Genomic DNA, 22,009 nt, shown 5'->3' with positions numbered 1-22,009 from the left:
AATCGTGAATGTAAACTCTGAATCAAAGTGCAAAGTAAGCGGTGAAAAAAAGTAAGAACACCAACTCAAGAAATATAAATAGACTAGCGGTAGTACCCGGCGGTGCCCGGGTGGGCCATTATATTAAGGACAGCAATTGGTATTTGTTAGTCGCCATATTAGGCTACTTCATTGGGAAGTGATACCCACTCGGGAGCGCCTGCCTGCTGTCAATACATAGGCTCCTACTTCAGGCGCGTCGTGGTAATTTGAAACGACTGTTACTCGTGTTTTACTCCAACTCTCGCTAAACAAATTGCACCAAGATGGCGCGTTTGAGCGAATGAGTCAGTGAGTGAAAAAGGTTTTATTGAGCCGGCGAAGTGGGAGTGGTTCCCAATTTCAGGAAGCCATGTGATGAGTGGGCAGCCTTCGCTCTGGAGGAAGTATTGTCTGGACATTAAGATCGCTGTTAGTCACCAGGTTCTCCCACAGCTCATGGTTTGGAAAAGTGGATGGAAGAAGGAGGAGCTTGGTTTGCTTTCGCTCTTAATATGGTATGAGGAAGAGTGCCAGGTTGCAACAACAGTTTGAATTCGGCAGGAGATTGCGCTTGGAACACATGATGGAGGCCGGCTGGGTGAGGGGTATTCTTCCTCGTAGGAAGCGCTATCTCAGAAGATATGAACGATGCTCATCGGGACAGTTTTATCATAAGTAACATGGGCTCCCTACGGGAGGCGCGAGGTTGCAGGAAGTCCCAGCAGATGCCGAGGGCTAACCTTTGCGCTTTTTACTGGTACATCTTCTCTTTTACATTTATGATATACTAGCGGTAGTACCCGGCGGTGCCCGGGTGGGCCATTATATTAAGGACAGCAATTGGTATTTGTTAGTCGCCATATTAGGCTACGTCATTGGGAAGTGATACACAATCGGGAGCGCCTGCCTGCTGTCAGTACATAGGCTCCTACTTCAGGCGCGTCGTGGTAATTGAAAACGACTGTTACTCGTGTTTTACTCCAACTCTCGCTAAACAAATTGCACCAAGATGGCGCGTTTGAGCGAATGAGTCAGTGAGTGAAAAAGGTTTTATTGAGCCGGCGAAGTGGGAGTGGTTCCCAATTTCAGGAAGCCATGTGATGAGTGGGCAGCCTTCGCTCTGGAGGAAGTATTGTCTGGACATTAAGATCGCTGTTAGTCACCAGGTTCTCTCACAGCTCATGGTTTGGAAAAGTGGATGGAAGAAGGAGGAGCTTGGTTTGCTTTCGCTCTTAATATGGTATGAGGAAGAGTGCCAGGTTGCAACAACAGTTTGAATTCGGCAGAAGATTGCGCTTGGAACACATGATGGAGGCCGGCTGGGTGAGGGGTATTCTTCCTCGTAGGAAGCGCTATCTCAGAAGATATGAACGATGCTCATCGGGACAGTTTTATCATAAGTAACATGGGCTCCCTACGGGAGGCGCGAGGTTGCAGGAAGTCCCAGCAGATGCCGAGGGCTAACCTTTGCGCTTTTTACTGGTACACCTTCTCTTTTACATTTATGATATATGACACCTGCTCGCCAGGTGCCAGTGTCCTGTGTACTGTGTACACTGCCAGTGTCCTGTGTGTACACAGGACTAGCGAGTGTCCTGTGTACTTCTTCTTCGTCCGCGTCTATTTTTCGCTAGTAAAATTGAGTCAGATATCAACTGGCTGGGTGGTTATTTGCGAAAGTGTAAAAACACGGTGTTTTCCCGAAATCCCTCTTGGCTCTATTGGGAGGGTGTCATTGAAAAATGTTGCATAACAGTGTTGAGATAATTGAGTAAGTTGCCTATCTCCAGGAAAACCAGTTAGATATCTCCGATGGCGGGCGGTAAAAAAATTATTCTGTGAAAAACAATTTTACCGCTTTTCACTCTCTCCGTAGTGGAATTTTTAAATTTTTAAAAAATGTTGACTTCAAACACCGTAATCAGAAGGTGCCCTTTCAATCTGTAGCCGTTTGAAAGAACAGTTTGGCTAGACGTGTACATAACCTGTCGGGCCTTTTTGGCTCATCAGCCGTGTCATTTGTAAAAACCAATTTGACCCTTTTAGCGGCGTCGCAGAACGAAATCCGTAAAAATGGTTCTGTGCATTTGTATGAGTAACATATTCTAGCAAAAATCAGTTGGATTACTGAATCGGTGAAAGATTTATTTGAGAATCTTTAGGAACACTGTTTTAGTTCCGGAATGCAAAATCCCCTCGCTGGTGTAGGTTAGGGCGAAATCCAAAAACTACTTTTTAGGTATTCTTAACGGCTACTTATATCAGCAAAAACCGCTTCGATATGTAAATGGGTGACCGAGAAAATCACGAATACGCGAAACCACAATATCGCCCTTTTCTTCGGTTCGGAGGGCAGTTTCTGGAAAACCCGCCTTGGTGAGCACCTACTCAATGACGCAAATATACTCGTGAAATTTCAAGTCTCTAGGTCTAACAGTTCTGGCTGGGCGTTGATGAGTGAGTCAGTCACTCAGTCGGGAACTTCTTTTTATAGGTATAGATGAACAACACGGCGCGAAAGAGCAGATATTGTTAGAAACTTGCGCTGTATATGATCTAAATAGATTTGTCCAGCTCAGCGTCTCGTAGGAACCGGAGAAGAACTTTCGTACGAAATCATTTTCACTAAGCTCACTAGGTTAAAAGTGTTTTCACAGTGATACTTTGGAAACGGCTTTTCCTATTAGTGTGAACATAGAAGTTTCCGTCACATGCCGGTAACGAGCACTGAAACTAGGGAAGGCCATCAAAGCAACTTTTGCTTCTCGTAGCCCGCATGCAGATCCAATTGAAGTGTAATGAGGCGTAGCAACGATGCGCTTTGACGGCCACTACTTACGTCATTGCGCCGGTATATTCTTTTTTTGTACAGGTTTTTGTACAGGTACAGTACAGTTTTGTACAGTTTTGTACAGTTTTTGTACAGGTATGATGAAAAAATACATGGTTTGCATTGTTTAGGTACGGTAGTTATAGTGAACAAGCTCTTTACTGCGTGCAAAACTATAGATATAACAGGCAGAGTTGATGAAAAGAGGTTACTGTGGCACAAAAGAAAACGGTGAATAAGAAGTTTTACATCCACACTCCCGGCAGAATGCTTCGGGCGAAAGAAATCACACTAAGAAATCACGCTTCCGGCAAAAGATCATGGCTTACATTTGGCATAAGTTTAACAGGGTGTAATAAATCAAAGCAAATAAAGGACCAAAAGTCCCTAACTCATTTAAAATACTACTAGAAAAACATCGTGGATCACAATAAAATACGCGACGTAAACAACCAATTCCTCCGTTATCGGTGAAGTGGAAGACAGAAACGGAACATTTAGACCGCCCAAATTATCTGTGTAGTGCAAAGTTCATTAACGCTCATGGCCGTTATTCGCTTTTCATATCCAATGGATTCGTATTCAGTTCGCTTTTATAGGGTTCGTTTATAGACGCTGCGATGGTACCTACCAACAAATTGTACCAACCAAATGAACCAACCGAGATTGGGATATATTTTCTTTACAAAATTCACAACATGAATGCGCAGCTAATAGAAACATTTTCCTATGGGACTGGAAATTCTTTGTGGGGTATTATTAAAGAAAAAAGCAAATTCTGATATTTGAAAACTTTATTAATGAAGTATTAAGAAATTCCTAATATTTTATATTTTTTTATTAAAGAGGTTTGATGCATGCGGTTCGTTGCAGAGTTCTTCTAGACAGCAATATAAACTATGACACTCCAAAAATTAAGTACCCAAGAGCACACGTGAGTGGTTAATATTGCACGCGGTAAACCGGGCAACTGGTTCTAGTGGATTTCCATGTTTACAGAACTTCCTGGGCTAAATAATACGGGTTAGCCTGTTGCTCATACATGTATGCACCTTGGAGCTTCTTTATTGCCTCACAAGCCACTATTCGTTGATAAGTTGTTGTCTGCGCTGTCAGGGCATCGCGAGTGAGTGAGCAAAACAATAAGCTGTCACATCTTTGCTTCGAGCCCATTGGGTACAGTTTTACGTTACTAAAGTTATTTTCGAACTGCAGTCAATGTAAAGAGTACGACAGCCGCCATCTTGTTGTTACATGTTTCACCGAGGTGGTTTCATCCCCAAAGGGACTATTGAGCGAATCTGACGAGGGCAACTACAATGGAAAGTATTTTTTATCGCACTAACATTTTGGTTATCCGTATTCTAGGGCGGTGGTACCCAAAAACCTATTTTCTTGCAGTAGCATTTTTTATCCCTACCTCGTTTTGGTGAAACTGCTCTGTTATGTTTAGGAGACCAAACACAAGGTTTCTTTGAGATTTGTTCGCACTTTTGACATCGTAGCGGTTTATAACGCATGCCGTTCTGTCATTTGCTCCCGGAGTTATTATGGTCATTATTCATTGATTCCTTTTGCGCCCGCTGAAACTTGTGAGGAATTCTGTGCATTAGCTTTTGACCACAATTATTATCGCGGCCAGATTGGGTAGTTTGCCTCTATTACGACTACATAGAGGAAATATTTAGGTGTGAAGAAGCTAAGAGCATGTAACTGAAGGTAAATCTTTCGTTATCACCAAGGTGAAGCCATTCATCGGTTTATTAGATGCACAACTCTGGGTTGGTCTCCCGGCTCCTTTTGCTTTATCTTCAGCGCTCGAACTGATTCGCGAAGCCACTCAATTAAGCTTGCCGTAATTTTGCAGCATTCAGGGTGTTTAAAATCCAAACTTCAACTTCCGTGTGTGGGAAAGCCACTTTAGGAAGCGTTGAGGAAGCACGAGACCATAAGCATTTGTTTTGGTTTCATTTCTTGGCATCCCTCATTCATGAACGCTTTATACTCTTTTCACTGGCTCGGATCGTGTAATTTTTTACGTAAAAATTTATGAACAAACAGAGAACAAGAAATGTCTGAGCATTTCCGATTATGATGAGATGTCTTGGGAAAGAACAGTCGACGAACAGAGGGACAGAGAAGTGGAGAATCATGATGACGAACTGGACAATCTGCACAGTCGTGAGGTACTTTTTCCACCATAGATACTTCCGCACTCGAGGACCGAACGTTGTCAGGAAATAATATGAATACATTATTGTGTGCACAAACACGTTCAGCGCTAGACCAAACGCCGGTTGGCCCTCAGGAGCGAACAATGTGTAGAACCACACATTCACCGTGACTAAGGTATGGTGGATGACGTGGAGATTGGATACGTGGGTGAACTTTTTGCGTAGGACAAAAAACACGGTATCAAAAAGGTCGGCGTATCGAGAGGCGACGAATATCCAGCCGATCTTGTAGTACCGCCTCATTTCTTCGGTCATGTAGCCGGTGATGCCCTGGCACCATAAGCTGTAGTGGCCACCGGGCAGGTAGGTGAAGGGTAGGATGGCAGAAAGGAACCAGACGGACACGGCTACCATGAGCAGGTTGTAGACACGAACGACATTGATGATCTCGAATGGCTTCCTGTTCTCCATCCAGCGCGGACCCGCCACCTTGACGAAGTACAAATAGCAGAACAGTAGCGGGAAGACGAAGAGCGGGTTGGTGACCAACGGGTAGTCCCTGGTTCGGGGGTCTCCCATCTTGACCATTTCAGCGGACAAAGTAAATAGGTTCAGTGTCAGGTTCATCTCCTCACACGCCGATACCACTTCAGGTGACCACTGAAAGCAGAAAAACAAACGGTGCATCTTTGAAACAATGAAAAAAAGTAATAGGGGTTTGTACTAGCAGTGGCTAGACTGTGAAAGCTTGACTCGAGGTATGCGAAAGCAGCAAGCTCATCTCCCCCGGGCAGTGCACGGACGAGCTGGTCCACTGGCTGCAGAATTTCGCAGCGCAGCTCAATGTATTGAGGGGACTCCACACCCCCTCAAAGCAGTTCTTGAGATATTTGCTATGATAGCGCAGTGATATCTGCTAAATGCTGACTGCTAGTATGCTACCGGCCGGTTTTTAACAAAAAAAAATTAAAGCGTCCCCACTCAATGTGAAAGGTGTGTAAGTGCGGAGCAGGAATTCGCCGAAAGGTCTATGGCGCCCTCTTTTTAGTAGTTTTAGTATGAGCCCGGCATTAATACCGAATGTAGTGACGAGAGGGCGCCGCAGCCTTAAAAAAGACCTGTAAAGAGGCACTGCATTGTGTTTTGATTATTTCGGGGTAAGTAATGCGTGAATTTACGATGTCTTCCGTGAACCATGGTGGCCGTCAAAGTGACAAGGGAAATGAAAGTTCCCAGTTGCGACTACGACGGAACCCAATTATGGCACTAAGAACGAAGAAATAAAATATCTTCTTACGTTCAAAACTGGTATTTTGATCACATTTGGAAAAGTATTGCTGGATTGCCTTGGGGTGCTACCGCTAATTTCAACCAAAAATTGTTTATTTTAAAGCGAAGCTTTTTACATCTATCCCCGACGGTTCTGTCGCGACCATTGCTGTCAACAGAAAACATCCGCGAACAAATAAACGAAGTTCGTGGCACCGCCAGGCATCGAACCTGGAATGAAGGGAGAAACGCCGTAAAAACCCGTAGTCTTACCGATTGAGCTACGAGCCCATCCGGATACGGGGAAGACAGACGGTGCACTCACCTACCACATCTGCGTGTTTACCCCTTGTGTTCTCGCTGAATTCCACGTGATAGCGTCACGCGGCCTTTCGCGCCGCTGTGCGCTCCGCCCACGGCGCATAGACCGGCCGTGTGCGTACCTTGCGTACGTGGTAGGAGTTAGTAAAAATTAAAGGAAATTCACACCCAACGCACGGCATCTCACTTCTCCGTCTCTGCGCCTTATCTTGTCACTACCGATGGCGGCGGCAGAGACGGAGGAGAAGTGAGATCATATAACACAGGGTTTGAGTTTCCTTTTATTTGATAAAAAAGTTTCCACACATGTGCCTCGCAATTATAACTCAACCAACCACCATTAGTGGATCATTCAATGGTGAACCTTAGCAATTAATATCGCTTTGAAGTAATAGAGCCGTTAATCGACCAGATTCAGGGGAAATCCCCAAGGTGGAGTAAGTTTGTGTAAAAAGAGTTGTAGCCGTATGGCTGCATTTAGGTGGATGTCAAACTTTCCTTTACAGAAACTTACTCCACCTTGGGGATTTCCCCTGAATCTGGTCGATTAACACCTGTCCTTCACTTTGAGTTGTTGATCAATTCGCTTTCGCGCTACTAACGACTTGCCTCCTGGATAGCTCAGTTTTAAAGATGACATAGGCAAACTGAAACATCAACTTGAGTTAATGGACGAAGAACGCTATCGCGGAGCGCTCGTTCGTGCGAGAGCTGAGCGATTAGCGATGGGGGAAACGCCCACCAAACGGGCGCTTGGAATTGAAAAAGCACGTATTCGACAAAACACGATAGATAAAATCGAATGGGAAGGACGCACGTCAAGCAAAAAAGAGGACATCCACCAGTTTTTCTTTGAATATTACCAACAGTTATTCGCGTATCGGCCCTGTAATCTAGAAACCTTTCGAAGGGAGTATCTCAGCTGCATGCCAATTCTTGAGGACGAAACAAAAGACAGTTTGGAACAACCCATATCTGTTGAAGAAGTGAAGGCAGCTATAGATAATTTAAACCCTGGAAAGTCGCCAGGCCCAGACGGGCTAAGCGCGGCCTTCTATAAGCATTTCAAAGCCGAGGTTTCACCAATTTTAACGGCAATGTTTAATGAGGCATTCCGAATGAAAACCCTTCCACCATCGTATGCATCATCGCACACAGTTTTGATACCTAAAACAGAGGAAACTGAAAAATTAGTCTGTCACTTCATACCGACCAATAGCGTTGACCAACGTAGACTACAAGGTTTTTATGAAGGTGCTCGCGCAAAGGCTGCAAACAGTTATCACAACCCTTGTTGGACCGCACCAGACGTGCGGCATCAAAGGACGCACAATCACAACAAACATACACACCGCGCGGTGTGTACTCGAGTGTTGTGACGCCACTGGAGATGCCGTTGCACTTCTTCAACTAGACCTTCAAAAGGCATTTGATTGCGTCTCACACGATATTCTGCTCTCTATTTTGGACCACATCAAAGTGGGAGCCGTCATTAGAGACGGAGTGACCCTGGCGTACCACAAGTGTACGACGCGGTTAATTATAAACAAGTCACTGGGAGCGCCCATTAACGTGCAACGTTCGGTACGCCAGGGCTGCCCACTCAGCCCATTGCTTTTTTGCATATACATTGAAATGTTGTGTTTAACTATTATAAAGAACGATCAGATCCGAGGTTTCCGTTTACATACGCGTGAAGTGAAACTCCTTGCCTATGCGGACGATGTCGCGGTGTTTTGTCACAACAAGGGAAGTGTCGTTCACGTAGTCGAAATCGTGAAAAGGTTCGGCGTTGTCACAGGAAGCCTGGTGAACTGGGTAAAGTGTGTCGGGTTCTGGCACGGCGATTGGCCAACAACCCCACAGTTTTTTGCCAACATCAATTGGGTTACTCATCCCGTCAAGTACTTGGGCACTCCACTGGAGTATTATAGAGACAGTGAGCCATATTGGCGTGCGCAAGCTCAAGAGCTGCGCGAGAAGGCTGACAATTGGAGGAGCTCTGGTTTATCCATGTTCGCAAGGGCAAACGTATGCAACGTATTTCTTGCCAGCAAATTGTGGTACGTGATGCAAGTTCTACATTGTTCGCGAGTGAATGTGCAGAAACTTCACCGCGTGTTCGCGGTGTTTGTTTGGGCCTCAAGTTGGGAGAGAAGTAGCCGAACAAATCTTTTCAGGCGAGTTCAGGAAGGTGGGCTAGGGCTGACCCACTTGTTCGTGCGACAGCTTGTTAACAGGTTTTTATTTTTTCGCGATGTACGCGATCCTTTTTTGAGGACTGTCTGTCAGTTGCGGCTCGGGCGAGTTCTGCCCAATTTTGTTGTGACGAGCGGCCGCATGAGTGGTGGTTTCCATGGCTATTTAAAGGAAGTAGTCGACGCGGTGAGGTTTCTGAGCGTGCGTTTTTCAAAAGGGTATTTGAGTACTGTTACACGGAGGAAATTGTATAATGATGTATGTAGCGTTATCCTTCCTGTTCCTATGTACCGAGCCTTATACGCTGGAGGCCCTGGGCAAAACGTTCTTAAGCGCGTGAAGAAAATGTTAGTACCGTCAGGGGTGAAGTCTTTCTTTTTTAAACTTCACACCAACACATTAACCACAAAGACATGGATGGAAGAAAGGGGCCTGTTTGTTCCATGGGGTACGCACTGTACACTGTGTAAAAAGCCAGAAACAGTAGATCACGTGTTCTTACACTGTTGGGAAGGTGTTTTCTTCTGGGACGTTCTTCAGAGGACTATGCGCAAGGAGCTCCCCCTGAGCCCACACGGTATCCGTTACCTGGCAGTGGATGACGATGATGGTATGCCATTGGACATGATAATGTTGTTGGGCCTCCAGAGTATTTGGCGAGCACGCTCGGCTTATGTCTACAGCGATGTAGACGCTCGGTCGTCGCGGGTGTATTTCGGGGAATATATTTCAAGGTATATAGAAGAACAGAAATTGCATGAATGTGTGCCGGAATGGCTTTCAAGTGTCGAGCCACTGGCAACGTCAAAACCCTTTTAAATGACAACGCCAGCCCTGGTCGGGTTGGTGGCGGTTTTTTTTTCTTTTTTTTTTCAGTTTAGTGTCATTCATGTGTTGAACCCTGCATGTATTATGTTGTAAAGTGCAAACCTGGCAATAAATAAATAAAAAAACCTGGATAGCTCAGTTGGTAGAGCGACTGCTCCGGTTAAGCTGTGGTCCGGGGTTCGAATCCTGGACCAGGACGAATTTTTCTTCAACTGCGAAGTTACCTAGAAAGCTGTATAGCTTTCCTTTGTAGCCGTATGGATGCATTTAGGTGGATGTCAAACTTCCCTTTACAAAGTAATAAAGGCCGTGGTTAAGTGCATTTCACTTGTCTCTGGTTTCAATCTTTGTAGAGCCACATGTGTGAATTAAGTATTGATGTATGGGTAATCGTTGTGGGTGTTTCTTACAGCTACGCCTTCAAACCACCTTCACAGGGTGGATTGGCGGGCATTTTTTGGCATTATAATGTCAAGTTTACGAACTAACATTCCGACATCCCGTACCAGATACTTTGCTGCGATTTTTGTCGACTTAATATCGAAATACACGGCGTTTCCTCTGACTTGTACATGTGTTATTTGTCAGCCACTCACGTACAACAACATGACGAATTAACAGAAAATTCACGTAGTTCAGTATAGCCCACGTAATCAGTGCCCCGCTGCCCCATTGAGATATCTTTAATCGCCGTCTGATTGGATGTCGCACTGGTGTAGGGTGTTTTCTCTAGAGTTGGGACAGGCACGTTCGGTCGACATCTTCAATTTTGATGAACATTTTATATATAGCCCTTTGTGCACAAGGGAAAACATACCTGAATTTAACTTCCTCAAAAACATTTTGCCTACCTAAAAAGAATTCCCTAAAAAGAATTCCCTAAGCCCGCAACGGTGGTAGGTGCGTTGGACAAGTCGGGCGGAATTCGAAACTTCACAACTGTAAACGACCGACTATTACAACTATTGCCGCATAATTTTTTCGGCGGAGACTTTGCCTACTGTCAAATGAGTTCGCTCGTATATTGATTTTATATTTGCAAGTAAAATTCGTTGTACCAAGAAATTACAAACGACATATTTTCAAAAATTGCGAAAATGTGGGGTCTTGTTTCTCTGCATTCTCTGCATTCTTCGTGCCAGTTTTATTTTATGTAGAAAAGTGGTTCATTATGAAACCCGCCGCGGTGGCTCAGTGGCTAAGGCGTTGAGCTGCTGAGGACGAGGTTGCGGGTTCGATTCCCGGCCGCGGCGGCCGCTTTTCTTATGGAGGCGAAAAGCAAAAACGCCCGTGTGTACGAGATTTCGGCGCACGTTAAAGATCCCCAGGTGGTCAAAATTAATCCGGAGCCCTCCACTACGGCGTGCCTCATCGCCTGCGTTGCGTCGGCGCGTTAAACCTTACAATCAATCAATGGTTCATTATGAAAAATGCGCTGCATTGCAGACCAGTTGCGCATTTTGATCAACTTTGAAAAACGATACTTAAAAGGCCAGCTTTGATTTTTATTAACTTCACAATTCAAGCCAACGCGTTCTCTATCGCAGACATGAAAAAAAAAACACGTTGCACTAAATTTGTAGAGGGCTAATTATGACCACAAGGTTACATTTTGCTATAGAGCGCTAAGTATGACCTTGGGGCAGTACTGCGGGGATTTAACGCATAGCAGGGGATTTAACGCATAGCAGTTTTAACGCATAGCAGGAATGCTTCCATGTGCATTGCTCAAGCAAGCGCGCTCACATTTTCTGCATCCACCTTTCAATACACTTCGCGCTGATTTTATGGGCGCCCCCTGTAGGCACACTCAGATTAACAGAACTGTTAGGATGACCTCCAGGCCTCTGGTAATAGACTATCGGTGTTTTGGATATGCGTCAAAGCAGTCCGGCATTAGAAGACCAAAATTTGGACTCATAGGAAGTGGTTCTTGAAAATATTGTGATTTTACACGGACACAAGAAAAAAGTAGACAATTGAAAGCGCAGTCATCTGTCTGGTTTCTTCTTGTGTCCGTGTCGAGTCTGCGCTACCGCAAGATGTTCTAGTCTATCTTGAAGCGTCGGGGAGGAGTGTTTTGGTGGAAAGCGACGATTCTTCCACCTGCTTCGGTTCAGCCAGATATGATCCCTCTGTTTCGTGGGAAAATGAAAAGCCGCACAACAACAAATAACAGAGTATAGATGCAGTCATAGATAACAAAAGGGTCCTTGAAAAGGCTTTTACAGCTGCGAACAGTTCCTGCGTGATCATTGCCTGCTGCTATTAAGGAAAGTCAATGACTCTTCAATGTTTTCAAGGGTACAGGGAAAGTGCAGTGAAAAGCACGTGTACTGCACCAATGATTTAAAAGTGGGAAATAAAGAAGCTTCTCAAAGAAACTTCTGCAGCGTGGGAAATCTGTATACTGTCGTGTTGAAGCAACTGCTCCGTAATGAAGCCGCCACTGCCGAGGTACGGAATTAGGGTGCGAGCGCAGTTTGCGCCGCTTCAAGGAACTCACTGTGGATTATTCAGACACATCGGCATCCGAGTAATTGTTTGCTACTGCACACTTAGCGGATGAGAAGCTGAAAAGCTAAGTTCAGCCCTTAGCGAAAAGTAATACGTTTGAAATACGTACGAGTACGCTTGAAGTGCACTTCAAATATGCTTTGTATTTGTAAATGTATTTTAAGTGCATTAAAAATTGCATTTTCTCAATTTTTAGTAAATATTGAAAATACATTATTAAAAATACAGGAAAAATACAGTGCTTTTAAGTACCCCCCAAATAGATTAAAAATGCACTGAACCTCACGAATGTGCGCTTAAGGCATTCAGAATATATTGAAAATGTATTTCTTCCCGCCAAACGATCATGGTGTAAATGCACTGTAAATATTATAAAAATACACTTACCTAACTACATTTAGAGCAGCACTCTGAGTATACTTTAAAAGTGTGCTGAAGCATGGAAATATACTCCGAATATATTCGAAATACATTTCAAATGCCTTTTACGTTTGTCGAACGAACATGGTAGAAATACACTCTCAATGCATGAAAAATACTTATAGAAAATACATTTTAAATGTATTCATAAAGCTTTGCCGAAATACATTTCGAGTACACTACAGGCGCTGCTTCAGTTGCTGAATTGTAAGATTCACGTAAAGCATATCTGAAGTGCCGGATAAAATACATCTCAAATGAAAAAACGTACTGAGAATTTCTCCTCGATGTTTACTTATAATAAAAGAAACTGAGGGAGATACTCTCAGTTACTGCGCTGTCTAAAGCAGACATAACTCTGCGTATTAGAGAGAAACTCGGCGTACAAATATGTAAGCGGCGGTGTTCCAACGCAATCGGCAAAGAAAAAACATCGAATTCAACGTGTATATATATGTACGAAAACACTTGCACTTTGCCAGCGTTGTTACGACGGTATCGCTGTGGAGGCTTGGAAAATTTTCTTTTCTGAAAAATATTCGCCTTAGATGGACAACCCTGGCTATGCTTGGGAGGGCGAGCAGCTCGGCGCCTTTCACTGCCGCTCACTACCTCCTCCTCTGTGCCCGGCACCTGCGGCGCGAGCTGAGCGGCGCACCCCGCCTTCACGTTTTGTCTGCCTTCGCTGCGTTTCTTTTGCCTGTCTTTCGGACTCCTCAACGCGCGGTCGTCGGGTGGACGCAGTCTGCTTGGACGGCGCGTTGCAGCGGCGTTGGCCGTCTAGCCAAGGTAAGCACGATATACCGGCTATTTGCGCGTACGGTGTCACACTACAATTAATTGACGTATGTTTGCCTTGCAATCGAAGAGTGCTAATGCCCTTTATAAAATCCGCACGTGGTTGTTAAGCTTACCTCCACCTGCGAGCAACATTTCCTACCGTAACTACGCCGTGCAAGGGAATGTACTCACAAATCAACGACAGCAAGAAGACGTAAAAAAATGGATTTTAGTGCTTTCTTTTTTGCGCCTAATTTTTAGCTCCGGCCCTGCTGAGTGGACGGGGGACTGTTGCTACGAGTTTCCTTGTAGATCGAGTACTCATTGAGGACTAACACTTGCATTAAACACATAACCGCCAGGAACGTTTTTTAGCACAGCCTGTTCACAGAAAGTCCGCCGTCCATGTTTACGCGCTTGAGAAATTTGCGAAGTGTATCCAGGGACGCAGCTTTCTTTTGTTTTCTGTTCGCAGCAGCCGCTCACAGCTGCGCATGTTCACAGCAGCCGCCGTACGGGGAAGGAAGCCAGTTTGTGGCATACATTCATCCGACTAATGCGCGTGGCCGGCCCATACGGCGGGAATCCGAGCAGCCTTCGCGATTTTTGTCGGTCGCATGTCGCCGTTCTGTCAACTAAAGCCATGAAAGAGTTTATGCCGTCTGTTTCGAAGTGACCAAAAGTGTTAAAAGCGACCCACGTAATTTTTGGTGCATGTGGCAGTAGCGAAGGTGCTTCATGCCCAGGGACTACAAATTATTTGTCCATCTAAGACAAACTGTATGAGAGTAGCCGCTAAGTTACAATCAGTTTCTGTTCCTACCGCCACCCAGAACCAAGAACCAGCAAAGGAAGGAAGGAGAAGGAATGCGGGTGGGGAGGGGGACTTCGAGGCAGGCAACCAGTTCCCTGCGCGAGACCCCTCGGTTCCCGGAACGGGTCCCCCGGGCGGGTTCGTCTCTTTTTGTTCCTTGGATTGCTCCCCCCAAAACTTCGCGAAACTTCAGGACGTTGGCCCCTTCCTCTTTCGTGTTTCCTTGCAACGTTTTCCCTCCTTGCTGTATTCATTTCGTAGCGCATTCACGAACACGTGTGCGCGTTCCGAGAGGCCCTTCGGCCGCTCGTGAGTGACAGACACGCGGAACCCGACGCGCTAACGCTGGACCACGCCACCGGAGAATTTCTGAAATGTGCCCAAAGGCACCGAAAACAGCATGGGCAGCTTGGCGGTTGTGTGTGTTTAGAAGCCTCAATTTCCCATTTGCGTCTAAAGGGTGTACTTAAACGAGTTTCTTTTAGGTGTCACGAGTATTTATGAAGCAACTATTTTTACTTGATGGTCCCTGAAGCTAACAGGTGTTTATATTTTTTTGTATGTTAAAGACGCGAGCATTTACAATTATTTTCCGCGTTGCTCCCTAATTAAATGATGACGTTGTCTGTGTACAGCAAAAAGTATAAAATTACCTGCTGGTGATGTGCGGCGGAGAGCAAAAAAAAAATTACATGTGTGTGCAAGCACAAATACACGTGTTCTGGCGTTGCTTGTTTTAATTGCTTCGGTTAGGTGCCTACGATATAAGAGCTTGTTATTTTAAGGACAGCGTGAAATTTTTCTTGTTTTTTGAAATAACCTTACTTTGCCGTTCCTTTGAAAGCATTGTTGAGTGCACACGCCAATTTAATGACATTTATGTAAGCTTTCTACTGCAATCCTGCCCATGCATTTTTAAATTGTTTCGCTGCGCACTATTTTTTTAGAACGTAATCTCCGAAGAAGGTGACGCCGAAATATGGAACACATAAACAATAATTGTAGTTAATAAGATTACTGCCTATCTTATTTTATTAGCGTCCTGGGAGGTCACAGACCAGTTTTGTTCTAGTTAGTTGGAAAACTAGAATTGCCACCGTTTCAAGTTAACTCAAGCGCCTAAGAAAGAGAAGTAGTAGCATAACTCTAAGAACTCTGTTGCATGTTTGGTAACGTTGTTATCTTAGCTCTGTCTTTTTTTTTTTTCCTAATTTTCGCTAATTTTTATCCCTAGACAATTTCCAAACATAAGCCTCCCCCCCCCCCCCCCCTTCCCGGCCACCATTCTTTCTTAAAAATGGTATTGAAGATCCGATGCCGCATGACAATATAAACTATGCTTACCATTACATAAATTGTCTTACGTCCTTCAAAGGGGCATTGTTTTCACGGCGGGTTTTTTTTTTTCTCTCTCTCAAGGGGAAACTAAAAAATCCTTGCTCGCGCGAGGGACGTTGGCACGGCTAGAGAAAAGGCCTGATTGATATGACATTTATTTGCCTCTAAAAAAAGTGTTTCACTAATATTTTCCCATTTTCTTTTCACTGCAGCTGCTGGTGAAATTTCCAGCGTGGAGAATCCGAAGTACGAGGACTCTGACGCACGACGCTTCATCTGCGCTGGCTGCCGAGGTGGCTGAAAGGCATTCATTCCTGCTACTTAGTAAATGGCGAAATTGGCCACTCGACTGAGGTGTACAATAAACAACTTTCAAACTGCCAATTTGTGCGCATACGTGCTGTTCTTTTGAGTCATTTGCTGGCCCGCATTCCGAGCATGGCCGGTTTACATTTTCACAATGGAGCATATTTTTAGCCTAGTGCCTATTAAACTTTTTGAAACCACAATATGATAGTTTCTAGTTGAACGTTAACAATTCCACCTAAGACACATTGCCATGGTATCTCTCAATGTATTTAGGTTTTATTTAGTATACACTAGTAACGCATTTTGAGTATATTTGAAGCAGTATTTTCTGTGCATTTAAAATGCATTACTAATACATTTTGCCCGTATTTAAAAGTACATTTTCTGAGCATTTTTAATGCATTTAAAATGCATTAAATATATATTTTTCATGCACTGCTTACGTATTTTTGAGGTACATTTTAAATACATTGTAAATGTATTCGAAATGCATTTGGAATGCGGACAAAATAATGCAGAATAAATACAAAGTTAATATATGTATTAAATGCATTCAAAATACATTAAAAATACGGCATCTTTTCGCTAAGGGAGCATTAAGAAATGTCAGCTCTAAGCCACCGCCAAATGGAAATAACTTTGTTGGAGTTCCTACGCCAGGCGAGAGCAAAAGGACTAAATTGAAGTTTTCACAAAAACAAATCAGATCGAGTATGATTGCCGCGCGTGAGTTAGCAAGCGAAGACCCAAAATCAGCACAACGACGCTCGAGGAAGTTGAAGCATTCATTTGATGCTTGATACTACCATAAAAGGCGCTGTCACTTGCTAAAACTCTACGTCCTCGTCGGTGCTAAATACTTTTGCAATAGCGCATGGCGCTACGAACAGCTTGCAGCTGTCGTGGACTCAAGGTTGCAGTGAAGACCCGGTTGTATACGGGTTCCGAGAACCAAAGATTGAAGAGAGTATGAGTTCCCTATTTGGCAAAGGAAATGCCTATAGTGCGAACAGAAGGATCATTTCCCGTCTCGGTTAATTCAACATTTTTTTTGCTCCCTAATGTAAAGTGTGTCTCTCAGTAAATGGAATTATTTATTAAATCATTATAATTTCAGTGGCCTAAAAAGGCCAGGTTTGGAATAGTGTGGTTAGGCGCAATCAATAGAATGAGCCACCAATCATCCACTGGAGAGCCACAGATTTTACATCGTATCGGGGGTCCGTGCATTTTATTCATGGTTAATTTAAAAAAAAAAAAAACATAGGAACTTCCATTTCCATTTCACAATATTTAGTTGTAATATATTTAGTTGTAACAAAATATTTAGTTGCAATTTCTCGCCTTACGTTGCAGTAAGAAGTTCGCTACACCCCCCTCTAGTAAATGCCCTCAGTACTGCGGCACGGCAATATTTAGCGCTATTTAGATCCAAAACCACAAGCATATCACATGTTTTTTCAGGCCTGCGATGGAGAACAACTTTGGCTTCAATTGTGAAAGTTAAAGAAATCGAAGTAGGCCTTCCATTTATATCGGTTTTCAAAGCACACCAACATGCACACCTGAACTGCAATGCTGTGAATTTTTCATAACACAGCACTTTTTCAACAAAAGTTAAAATTGGCCGAAGATAGGAAAAGAATGAAGCAGTATAACTTTAAAAAGTGAACTCCTTAGCTTGTCTAGATGCAGACAAACAAGAGCAGACATTTTGGGAATAATTAAAAAAGTGTCGAGTTTGTAATCTTCTATTAAAAAGCAGTTTACTTCATAATATATAATATGTATGCGAACTCCTTTGACAGTATGCAGAGTTTTCGAAGAAAAACACCCTGCCGCAGTAGCTGCAATTATTTTCGTTTTACAGCCGTAAAAGATTCGAATTGTGCAACTTGCCCAACACACCTCAAACCCGAGCCGCTTTTCAAAATGTTGTATGGGTAAGCAAATATTTTTTTCGGGAAACTACTTTCCAATATGTGTTCCCTCGAGCACAACGGGTTATATATAAAATGTTTTTCAAAAAGCGATGCTGACTGGTCCCGCCTGGCCCATCTTTGGTGAAAAGAATCAGCTTGGCAGTTTTCGAAGGTCAGCGTTATGGCATAGGTTACATTATTTCTCCCAACAATCAGGGGTGACGGAATCCGCCGTGGGGAGTTCGAGGAAGTTCCGATCGCGATAAAGAGGCGCCATTTCCTGCACCTTCGCTGCTACCAGAGCCATGAAGACAAAGTACAAACTCTGCTCAGTTTAAGAGAACTAGCCTTTGTAACCTCACTCGGATATATTCCTGCCAAAAAGATATTTGTAAGCAAGGAAATCTGCAGAAATACGGGCATTTTCTGCAAATGCGTGGCATTGATATGCCGCTTGTCTAGAGCGCGAGTTCTTTACAGCCAGGTTCGGCTAGGAGTAGACCAATACGTTGGGCTATTTTATTGTTTTAAAAGTTTTCTTTTGACTTTTTTTGCCATGATGAAAATTTATACCAATATAACTGTTCAGTGCAAAAGACGTGCCAGTTCATATTCCCTTGTCGTAAAGGGACCATGAAAACAAAATACTAGTCTGTTGAGTTTAGAAAACTTGCCTTTGTTACCAAATTTAGCTCCATTTCTGCAAGAAAGGCCGTTTTAACTAAATATAAAAATCTGCCGAAATTCACATATAATTGCCTTGCAATTGAGTAGTATTGTTATGCCGATTGTATGGAGGTTGCGTTTTTTAGAACCAAATTTGGCTATGAGTACCCAGAGACGTTGAGTTTTCTTTTGCTTATTTATAAAGGTATACCATTAGAGCGATTAGGTTCCTTTACTTTGCGTATTATGCATTTTTCAGAAAATGCAAGCGGAAGTGCAGGGTTTTTTTTGTTCTCGCCTTTTTTGTTGGTATTTTCAACGTTCTTTTCCACGCTTTTTAGTTTCGTCTTCGTTTTTTGGAAAACAGGTTTAAGATGCCCATTTCTGATTGCATCAGCTTATTCTTGTAAAATATTATTTTTTGTATTTATCATGTTTTTTCGGCTGTTCAACAATTATGTTGGACCATTCATATCCATTTAAGATGTAAAAGCGATTGTCTGTTACATTCGCCTGTTATGCATTTTTGTGTAAATCCAGGCCGTTACAGCGATTGCTTATTTCGCTATTTGGATTCGTGTTTCGAATGTTTTTCCGCTAGATATTTTTTATTCCTTGTTTTTTTTGAGGAAATGTGTAAGACGCATATTTTTATTTCGTCACATCGTGATTGTCAAATTTAATTTATCTATCTCTCTTATTGCTTATCAAACATTTTTTATCGATTATCTCCATTTTCTCTTGATATCGATTAGAGGTGTGTTACTTCTGTCAGTTGTGCGTTTTTGTGGAAATGCAGGGCGTTGGTTTTCTCATTTTGACTGTTCTTTAGTCGTATTTTCGACGTTCTTTTCCAGAATTTTCTTGTTTAGTCGTTATTTTGAAAGCAGACGTATGGAGTGCATATTTTTTTTCCCAGATACTTTTTCTAAAAATTTTAGTTTCACCTTTTCTGATTTTTTGGTTTTTCAAAATTCTGTTCGGGCAGTTATCTCCATTTAAGGTATCATAACGATTCAACGTGTCAATTTACCCAGATATGCATTTTTGTGGAAATTCAGAGTGTCACACCGTTTGTTATTTTCGCAGATTTTTTACTCGTATTTCGGACGTTTTTGGGTGAAGTTTTTTCATTTAATCTTCAGCTTTTAGAGGAAGTGTATATGGGGCATATTTCTCATTTCGCCATGTTATTTTTGTAAAGAACTTCTTCTTTCTTATTTTTTTGTTTTCAAACTTCTGTTCGACCACTTATCTAAGTTTACGTAATCATAACGATTAAATGTGTTACGCCAGTTATGCATTTTTGTACGTATCCAAGGCGTTAAGCGCGTTGCTGACTTTCGCAATTTTGTATTCGTATTTCCACGTTCTTTTCCGGACTCTCCTGTTTAGCCTTCGTTTTTTTTTTTTGGAGGAGATATATAAGACGCATATTTTAATTTGGTCATATCTATTTTGTAATTCTTTCATTTTTCTTTTATTCTAGGTTTTTCAAAATTCTGTTCTACAAGCTATCTCCATTTACGCTATTATAACGAATAAATGGATTACTTCCGCCAATTTTGTATTTTCCAGCGAATGCAAGTCGTTACACGGTCCTGGCTGTAGGGGTGCTGAGCAAAGAATGATACGCATAAAAGCAAAAAAAATATTTCAAATATTTCAAAAATCACGCTACTGTGACGTGTAATGGGCCGGAGTGACGTCATAGGGGCTACCACTAAAAACATTGTTATTAGTGCGTTAACTGGACGTTAGCATTCAGGTGATGCGACCAAACGTAACTTGAGGCCCAAATACAACCTCCTAGTCATTTTTTTGGTGGTTGCTTAGGTTGGCGTCCGCTAATCACATCAACAAGATTTTGTGACGCCATAGAGGGTCGCTGGAATGTGGCTGGGGAGTCGGCACTGCTGCAAACGTTTTCCTTAATAATCCAGTTTTTGTAAGTCCGCGATAAAATAGGTACCCCTTTTATACGAACAAAGCAGTATTTTTAATTGCACAAACTTGTATTTTGTTTTTATGGCCCTTGAAGGCGCTGAGGAGACAACGATTGCGCATGCGTGGAGCCCACGCCTCCGTATTGTCCCGTTGTGAATCCGGCCCACCCTGGCATCTGAAACTCCACCTGCATGTGCTTGCTTCCCGCGCCATGAATTGTTCAACTTCGCTCTACTTGTCGAACTCACTCGCAAAGTCGTGGGCGAGAGCTGCATTATTCGGAGCAGGAAAATTCGTATCGTGGATACGCTAGAAATTACTGGTATTTTTAAAATGACTGCACCCTCAGTTTCTGTTCTTTTTGGATACCAAGGTTTGTACTGTACATGGAATCAACATTATAACATTATAGGGGCCTCCCTCGGATACGTCGTTTCGAAAGTCCCGGAACTTGCAAGGCAGTAAATGAATTAAAATTTTGTGCTTAATTGCTAATTTTCTCGGTGAATAAACCGTCGCTTGTTTCCGGATCAGCGTAGGTGATATTAGAACTAAACATCAAGTCTTTTGAAAAACAAACCAAAACTAAGTTGTAGTTTTTGATAACCTTTTTAACCACGAGATGGTGACTTGAGTACATTGCATATTGGCTTCCCTTTTGTTGCGCACTCATTTCGATTTTTCTTCTTAGTATCATTTAGGTACTTTGCGCCCATGCACTAAGAACTTTTATTGCAAATATTTCAAACTAAGCGGAGTGAAAGGCCTGCTAGTTAGTTTAGTTCAAAAGAGAAAACCATACATAAAGCACGGCGTTAGGTATATCTCTGGCAGTAATTTCCGGACAGTTTATTTCTACTCAGAGAACTGTTTAGCAGGGAAGCTTCCAAGCCAACATTGTAATTTTAGTTGGTATTCGAAACCAGCCGTGCGAGAAAACATAAAAATTGGCTTGAAACAAATGACCCATTTCGGGATAGCCGTATGTAAGAGTAGAGCGTATTAAGGGACCTGCACTTATTCTGCAAATATGCTTCTATTGCGGTTTCTGCAATTGCGAAATTTGGCTTCCATATACAGCAGCGAATGTTAAAATCTATACCTTGATTGTGGAAAGGAGAGAAAAAGCTCTAGAGAAGAGAAAAAATATGGACGCACCTGGAGTCTTTTCTATGACGGCAGGGAAAGGTAGATGCTTGCAGCCGTCGAAATGGCAGGAGAGTTGGAGAGTTTTGTTAACTTCGCAAGGGACGAAAAACTTGTGTTAGGGCGCCTAGGCGTAAGTTGTCCAAGTCGGCGCTTTTTCTCGTTACATACTGTTACCTACCTTGTTTTATGGTCGTTGTGGTTTTTGTAGGGCAGGATGAAGCAAAAATAGATGCGGGCATCTCGTATCCCCGCCCGCTCCCCCATCTGCTTATTGCAAGAACAAAAAGCCGGGCACCCTAAAGAGTTTTGCGTCATGGCGCCTTCTAATAGCATGTACCGAGATGCGTTTGCTTGCACAAGGATGTACACGTAAAAACGTTCGAGCCTCTTCTACGCCAGCTGAATAGGCCAAGCGCAGAACAATAGAATAACAAAAGAGACAATTCTTTTCGGCGCTGAGATAATGGCAGAATGACGTGTGCGCACCGATTAGCATCATCGTTGG

The 22,009-nt window shown here is 43.1% G+C and overlaps 1 pseudogene across 1 annotated transcript; it reads right to left on the bottom strand.

Moving 5' to 3' along the window:
* Window positions 1-2,275: 2,275 nt before the first annotated feature.
* LOC144174950 (very long chain fatty acid elongase AAEL008004 pseudogene) lies at window positions 2,276-21,741 on the bottom strand (annotated as a pseudogene). The gene is made up of 2 exons (XR_013323553.1): window positions 21,514-21,741; window positions 2,276-5,685 (listed from the first exon to the last, which is right to left on the bottom strand). The product of XR_013323553.1 is annotated as a very long chain fatty acid elongase AAEL008004 pseudogene (transcript).
* Window positions 21,742-22,009: the final 268 nt, after the last annotated feature.

Source organism: Haemaphysalis longicornis, unplaced genomic scaffold (assembly GCF_048455015.1).
Source record: "Haemaphysalis longicornis isolate Haplotype H1 unplaced genomic scaffold, Haemaphysalis longicornis Haplotype H1 scaffold_3, whole genome shotgun sequence".
Classification (NCBI taxonomy): domain Eukaryota; kingdom Metazoa; phylum Arthropoda; class Arachnida; order Ixodida; family Ixodidae; genus Haemaphysalis; species Haemaphysalis longicornis.
Note: the sequence above shows the minus strand (reverse complement) of the source record. Positions and strands in the feature narration are given on the sequence as shown.